This window comes from Ambystoma mexicanum, chromosome 1q, assembly GCF_040938575.1.
Source record: "Ambystoma mexicanum isolate Mex_15411 chromosome 1q, UKY_AmexF1_1, whole genome shotgun sequence".
NCBI classification, from domain to species: Eukaryota; Metazoa; Chordata; class Amphibia; order Caudata; family Ambystomatidae; genus Ambystoma; species Ambystoma mexicanum.
Window position 1 is genome coordinate 887,792,212 of NC_090922.1, and position 7,684 is coordinate 887,799,895.

At 44.0% G+C, this 7,684-nt stretch overlaps 1 long non-coding RNA gene across 1 annotated transcript; it reads right to left on the minus strand.

Annotated features, from left to right (window-relative positions):
- Nucleotides 1-467: 467 nt before the first annotated feature.
- On the minus strand, nucleotides 468-2,238 carry LOC138521921 (uncharacterized). Its single transcript, XR_011283174.1, has 3 exons — nucleotides 2,040-2,238; nucleotides 1,145-1,250; nucleotides 468-845 (listed from the first exon to the last, which is right to left on the minus strand). It is a non-coding gene; the product is annotated as an uncharacterized lncRNA (long non-coding RNA).
- Nucleotides 2,239-7,684: the final 5,446 nt, after the last annotated feature.

A 7,684-nucleotide genomic window follows, 5' to 3' on the forward strand; every position in this document is an offset into this window, starting at 1 on the left:
AGGCTCAGGCTGCCCATGTGCCCTGCACTGAGTGCAAAATTATACTCATGATCAAAAGGGGCAGTACTCCTTTGGTACTGCCTTCATGCGCTGCCACACATGCACCGTCCACAGGGATGCCCTGAGAAAGCTGATCCCCTACTCAGGGAGTAGGCTTAGTTCGGCCACTACACCCTCCTCGACCACTCCTGTCACAACTCGGGACAGTGCAGTGGGACAGAGGATTCCTTGTGCCTTCTCACAGGCCCATATCCGAAAGAGAAGGTAATCGCCCACATTTTTTGTTGTAGGGGGATCAATTCTCAAAAGGGAGTGTAAGTACAGTCTAACAAAGGAGGAAGAATTGATTACCCCTCTCTACACATGCCTGGAAGTCAGAGATGGAAGTGGTGTTTACATAATATTTAACGTACAAAAGACATGGAGATCACTCGCTCGGTAAATGCCAAGAATGCAGTACACACGAATTAGAGAAAAATAGAACTATTTTAATAATGCATGGTACAAAACTTTAAACATGGTGTTAAAATGAGACTGAACAAATGAATGCATAGTTGATACAGTCAGACATCAAACTGAAACCAAGGGTTACATGAATCAGAAAAAACAGGGATGTAGGTCACTCAATGAACAGTACTTTATGGAATTAATTCATTAGACTATTATCATTGGTAGTCTTTTTATGAGCTAGTCGACATGTTTCGGCCATACAATAAATTAGACACTATCTCTGGTGTCTTTTCATAGGTATATGCTGTGGCCATCTTCAGAACTAAGGATTTCTTCCAGGAAATCTTCAGATAAGTGATTAACCCCGTTAGTGATGCTATAACAGCATCAAAGATCTATAAAAATACAAACAGGTAATTATTAACTAGGAGTAGTCTCACGTATGCCGTTGTTGTTACCACAAGTTACTAGTATAGGACTCTCAGCGATAGAGTGCAGATACAGGACAGGCCTGTGTTATGGGGGACGGACAAATTGTTACACATTTCAGCCAAAACCCCTTTGCTAGCACCAGGTCACAAAACACAAGAAAAACAGTGTATTACAGTCCCTGCATTCAGTGTTTCAATTACATATATAAACAGAAAAACAAAAGACAATTCAAGTTAAAAACATAACCACTCCAATCTCTTACTTTCTTTTCCAGGCTAGGTGAGAAAAAGGGTTGACTGGAATAAGTCAATCTGTATAATTTCTTTAGGGGTGCCACAAGGCAGCTTGATGGCGGGCTGCGACTTAGCCTACAAAATAGTAATTATTGTTAGTTCCCATCTTTGGGGTTGCTTTAAAACTCAAATGCAGTAAAACAGCATGGTGAAATAGACCGGGGTAAGGTTGCTACTGTCACCAAAATACCCACTAATTGGAGCGTTATCTCATTTTCGGGAAACACTTATAGACAGAAGACGTTCCACGTTCTAAAGGTCCTCGCAAGGGTGTAAAGCAGTATAAGAGTTGATCTGAGAGAAGCAGATCCCAAATTTGGAATACCACACCCCTGTGTTGTAGAGGGGGATTTGGAGCCCGTGCTAGTGTGTCGAGTCATCAGGTTCAAAGAAAGTGTGCAGTAGCTGTAGGAAACACTTTAAAGCAGCTTACTTTTAGGAGTAACAAGTGCTGGGATACTTCAGAGTGTTGTAACTGCAGTCAGAAAACTGCTGCTCGGTAGTAAAAATCACAACCAGACCCACAATTGGCGGGTAGATAGGAGGACCCTGCCGGGTTACTGTGTGGGACATAGTAGAGAGAAGAGGTAGTAATTAATAATCTGCTAGGTGTGATTTAGAAAGTACCAGTTAATGTTGTAACCTCGAAAAAATGAATGGATAATGATAATTTACAGAAAGTCTGTATTACGGCGCCTAAGTGGAGCTGAGTTGTCGGAATACTGGTTACCGAAAGAACATTTAGATATTGCAAGCCGGAAGGCTGATGGGAGGCAACAAACAAATGTGTCAGTAAGATAAGGCTTATCAGCTTAATGTGTATATTATGTAGGACAGGAGTGCCTAAGTAAAAGAAGCACTTACTTGTAAAGGTTGGAAATACCACGTGATATCATTGTGTGATCGCGCTAGCTATCTGCCCAGTGGTAGTTGGTCGATGCTGCAGCTACGTGTCCAGTGAGACGATACATTTCCACCCAGGCCGTGTTAACGGCAGAGGGTGTGGCGGACTAGAGGAGAAGGGAGACAAAGAGCAACCCAAATATGTTAAAGACAGAGGGGCCCGGGCTGTAAAACCGGGTTTGCAGAAGGCGCGTGGCAGAGGCATAGCCTGCCAGGAAAAACACTTACTTGTGAAATGCGCGGTCCAAACGGTCCGGCTGCAAGCACTGGAACAAGTTTGCCTCTGAACAGATGTTCAGTCTATTTAAAGACGGCAATGTCTTGAAACCAGGCATACGTTACTGTCGCGTGCTACTGGCAGATAGGCTAGTGAATTAAAGGGGCCGCAGATGGAAACATCACTACTACTGGTGCATTCTGCAGGTACAAGCAAAGCTGCTATATTGTTGGAGATAATGACCCAATTCCAAAGTGTAAGTTAATATACGGAATGTGGGAATATCACAGGAGTACATGTATTAGTGGAATAGGAGGTTTGGAAGTGCCGTGGCCGATGTCTAAGTTCTAAAGCATAGTTGTTAAAGAGCCGGTCTCTTGTGTCAAGGACCGGAGAAGAATAAATGGAAGGATTGTGCCAGATAGATGGCGCAGGGTATGAAGTACTGTGGTCACCTAGCATAGATGGTTATGGGACCATGTGGACCTGGATGGTACAATGAGGTCAGAAAAACAAGCAGGTGAGGCCAGGGGGAGGGGAAATTACCCCAGAAGACTATTCCATTCAACTGAAGAGTTGAGGCCTTGATTTACTGTGTTCATGGTGTAGATCCACCGTTGTTCCCATCGACTGAGTGCCAATTCCCTGTTACCTCCTCTTATGGAGGGGGAGATTTTTTTAATCACAAACCACTGCATCTCAGAGGATTTGTGTTTGGTTGTCTCATAATGTGCCACTAGAGGTTTTTTATCTGTTTTGTTTTTTAGACAAGAACTGTGTTCACAGATGCGTTGTTTTACAGGTCGGCTAGTTTTCTGTATGTTCTCACAGGCCCCACAGGATGCTGTTGACCCATACTTTGTGCAGTCAACAGACATATGTATGTACTGTGAAACAATTATCTACAGCAGGTGGGCCTCCAAAGTGCCTTCGAGGCAGCTATGAAGGTGAATGTAAAGGATTGCCTCCTAGCTTTGTTTTTTGCAGCCCCACATCTTTCTTTGTCCTTCTGTGCCTCCGCTATAGTGATTAGTGCCCCTTCCCTCACCCCTTCCTTCTCTGCGTTGCTCTCTTTCCCTCTGCGAGAACCCCCCCAAAAATATCAACAAAACAAAAAACCCCCAAAAATATTCCTCATGGAACCACCTTTCAAAGTTTAAACTAGAATTAGAAATAAAATAATCTTATGCACTCCATCTCCTTTATAAGAACATCTAACATTTTCATTAGCATTAGAGTTTATGCTAATGAAAATTGTAGACAATTTGCATAGCAAAGAAATCGTGACAGAGATACATTTCTGTCCTTACCTCTTTTCTCTGCCATACAAAATGTTAACATAAATTAGTACCCTGCATGCTAAAAAAAAACACTTAGCTCTGGTTAGCTGGATTCCGAGCCTTACCTGATGGTAATCCCGATGATGCAACAGCATGCAGCTCGCTTCCATCTCCGATGGCATTTTCGTTTCCAGAATGGCCACCATGGAAAGGGAGAAGGGACTACATGTACATGTGTTCCCTTTAAAAAACGTTTACAAAAAACTCTTTCAAGGCACCCTGAACACTTGAAAGTAAAATCTAATTAATCTGTTAATTAACTAACTCTGATGTGGACGAAGACCCCGGTAAGGAGGCAAGTGTCACTTCCCTAAAAGTGGCATCCTCGTATTTATGTTTGAGAATAGAATACTGCACAAGACCAAAAAACCTTTGGTTAACAGCAATCGATTGAGAGATAACCTCAACAAAAGTGAACGAGAAGCAATACATCAATTGAACCCTGATTTCTAAGTAAAGCCTGCAGACAAGGGAGGCGGCATAGTCCTATGGAAATGGAGCCACTATAGTGAAGAGGCACTAAAATTGATGAACAACGAAGATCACTACAAAAGACTAGAACAAAACCCCACTGTATGATTACAAGAAGAGATCTCAAGTCATATGCAACATGCCTTTTCGGAAGGTTGGATCGATGAAGATGAAAAACCATTTCTTAACAATCTCCATCCAGTAACCCTAGCATTCTATTTACTGCCAAAGGTGCACAAAACACAGTACATCCGCCTGACAGACCAATTGTTTCAGCCATTGGATCTATTTTAGCACCTCTTTCTCAATATTCAGACTTCTTTTAAGGACGTTCGTAATGAAAATGAAACCTTACTCATGAGATTTGACGCAAATCATTAATGCACTATCGACTATGAAAATGGAACAGGATGACTTTCTAGTTACTTTTGACGTGCAAGCGCCAGCATCCCACTAGGTGCAAGTACAGAGGTGATGCGGATATATCTAGACCAACGAACAGACACCAATGAAAAATGGTACCTACAGACTTAATTCTAGAATGAATTAGATTGGCTCTCATAGAAACCCTCTTCTTTTGGAGGATACTCTATTCAAACAGATACAAGGGACTAGCATAGGTGCGACTTTCACACTGGAGATAGCAAACCTTTACATGGACAACTTTGAGAAGCAATTCCTGTACCAGGACGTCAACCCATGCTCGTCACACATTAAGATCTAGAGACGCTATATCGATGACGCCATGATAATCTGGATGGGATCACTGACAGAACTCAAGACCTTTCATGTTTGGCTTAACGGATGTGATCTTTTTTGAAAATTCACAATGGCATATGATCTCTTGACAGTTCCTTTTTTAGACCTGTGTATCATGAAAACCGAACAGGGTACGATTGAGACAACTCTCTTCTGAAAGCCAACAGATAAGAGCATATTACTACATTATACAAGTTACCATCCACTCAGCCTTAAGAACAACCTTTCGCATGGACAATTATCTTACAATAAGAAGAAACTGTTCCCAGATAGGGGAATACGTGAAACATGCAGGGATTTTGACAACAAGATTGACAGAAAGAGGTTATAATAATAAGAACAGCAAGAGGAAGGGCCAAACATACAAAAAGAGAAGCTTTTTTGAGGCGACAACAGCAAGAATGAGAGGCACGTATTATATGCATCTTGAAGTATAGCCCATTTAGTAATGCACTAAAAAAGTGATTCTTAATAATTGGAACATTTTACATACTCCTGATTTTGCACCACAAAAACCATGTTTTGCATTTAAGAAACCCCAGAACATTATACAGACGCTGGTTCACACTTATGAACAACAACGCTGTAAAATCCACAATGATTTAGAACGCTTGGGGCCTTGCGCCAGTTGTGGGCCATAAGAAATATGGCAACTGCTCAGTGTGCTCCCTAACCAGGAATATGAAGCAAATAGGTCTCTATAGACTTCTATACAAGGATTTCACAAATTGCAAAACCACTTTGGCAGTGTATGGGATCAAATGCCATTGTACTCTTCTGTATATTGGAAGGATCAAAAGGGAAATCCACCAAAGGATATGTGAGCACAGATCATGTTTAAGAAATCAAGTCCTGGATAAACCTATGGTTGATCACTTCCAGGCAAAAAAGCATAGGTATAATGACTTCATATGGTTTGTGATCCAGAATCAGGGCTTTAAGTGGGGTAAGAAATCGAGGGGGGGCCCTCATTTGGGGGCGTGGCTTGTGGGGGGCGTGGCCTAAAACGTACGCAAATCGTAAGGTATGCACACACATATATATGCATGTCATATATCTGTGTGCGTACCTTACTATGGTTTGTGTTCTTTGCAAGCACTCTTTTCTAAACATAGAAATCTGTATTTCTATGTTTAGAAAAGATGGCTTGCAAAGAACACAAACCATAGTAAGGTACGCACACAGATATATGACATGCATATATATGTGTGTGTGTGTGCATACCTTACGGTTTGCCTACTTTTCAGGCCATTTTTTAAAAAAAACATTTCGGTTTTATAAAAGATGGCTTTGAAAGTACACAATTCAAGCCATATTTTATAAAGCTTTGACTACGGACAAAATTGTCCGTCGGCAAAGCTTTATAAAAGATGGCTTGAATTGTGTACTTTTCAAGCCATCTTTCATAAACCTCGAAAAATATCAAGGAATCCCCAGGTTCGCCGAGGGTTAAAGACGCCTCGGCGACCTGGGGAAACAAAGGGACAGTAACTGCCTCTGGTGACCCCTCGCGCGAGAGGTCACCAGAGGCAGTTACTATGATTTACAGAAGTGGCAGCCAGGCACAGCATTGCTGTGGCTGGCTGCCACTTCTGTCAGATCGCCTGACTTCATGGCAGGCGCATATCCCGTTGCGGCTGCTGCCGCGACGGGATAATGCATCCCGCCAATGTTGCGTGTGGTGGGACGGGGGCCCCGGCAGGGCCCCGGCTCAGTCCCACTTTTTGGAGACTGCCGGGGCCCGGCCCCGGCAGGCCCCGGCCCACTTAAAGCCCTGTCCAGAATGCACCCTCCCTCGCACGAGATGGTGATAGAGACATACGCTTGGGGAAGCTTGAACAACAGTGGAGCCAACATTTGGACACAGTTGCAAAAGTTATAAACACAAGCATAGAGTTGAACCTGTTCATTCAGTAGTAAACCGTGACATAGAATGGCATTTTGGCCACCTAGAGATGAATAGCTAACATTAATTGAGACAGAAAACTGCAACCAAGCACATAAGGTACTATCATGACAGATTTCTATTATATGTGACAACATGTAACTGCTTAGAGTTCAGCAAGACAACACTATCAGGGTAATTCATAGATTTCAGCGCAGAGACAGCGCACGCGAGCAGCGCAGAGAGGGAGCGTGCGCCAGCCTGCCCCAGCCGTGTGCGCTAAACAGCATTCTGGCGCACCGCGTATTCATGGAATTGCCAAGCCATTTTGAGCACTGGCGCAGAGAACATCCCGCAGTGCCAGTTACACCCCCAACAACGCCCCTTGCGCAAGGAAAAAATAATTGAAATCCCCAATGCAGCGCAAAGGGGCGTGCTAACCCTGGACCAGCTAACAGGGCCGCTACACTGCAATCGCGCGAGCGGGGAACGAGTATTCCTGGGGGGCGTGGGAAGTTTCACACGCGATAGGCCTTGTGCGAGCGTGGTACGTGTATTTCTGGGGTGTGTGGGAAGTTTCACACGCAATTTCGCTGTCTGAGCGGGGTAAGTGTATTCTGAGGGGTGCACGGGTACTAATACACGCGATTTTGCTGTCTGAGCGGGGTACGTGTATTCTGAGGGTTGCACGGGTACTTTCACACATGATTCCGCTTGCAGAGCGGAGTACGTGTATCCAGTGGGGTGCGTGGGGAGTCACACACACGATAGGCCATGGGCGAGCGGGGTACGTGTATTTCTGGGGTGCGCGGGAAGTTTCACACACGATTTCGCTTGCAGAGCGGCGTATGTGAATTCAGTGGGGTGCGCGGGGTGTTTCACATGTGAATTGGCAGTGTGGGTCCTCCCAGGTGTGCCCTCTACCCCCTCCCCA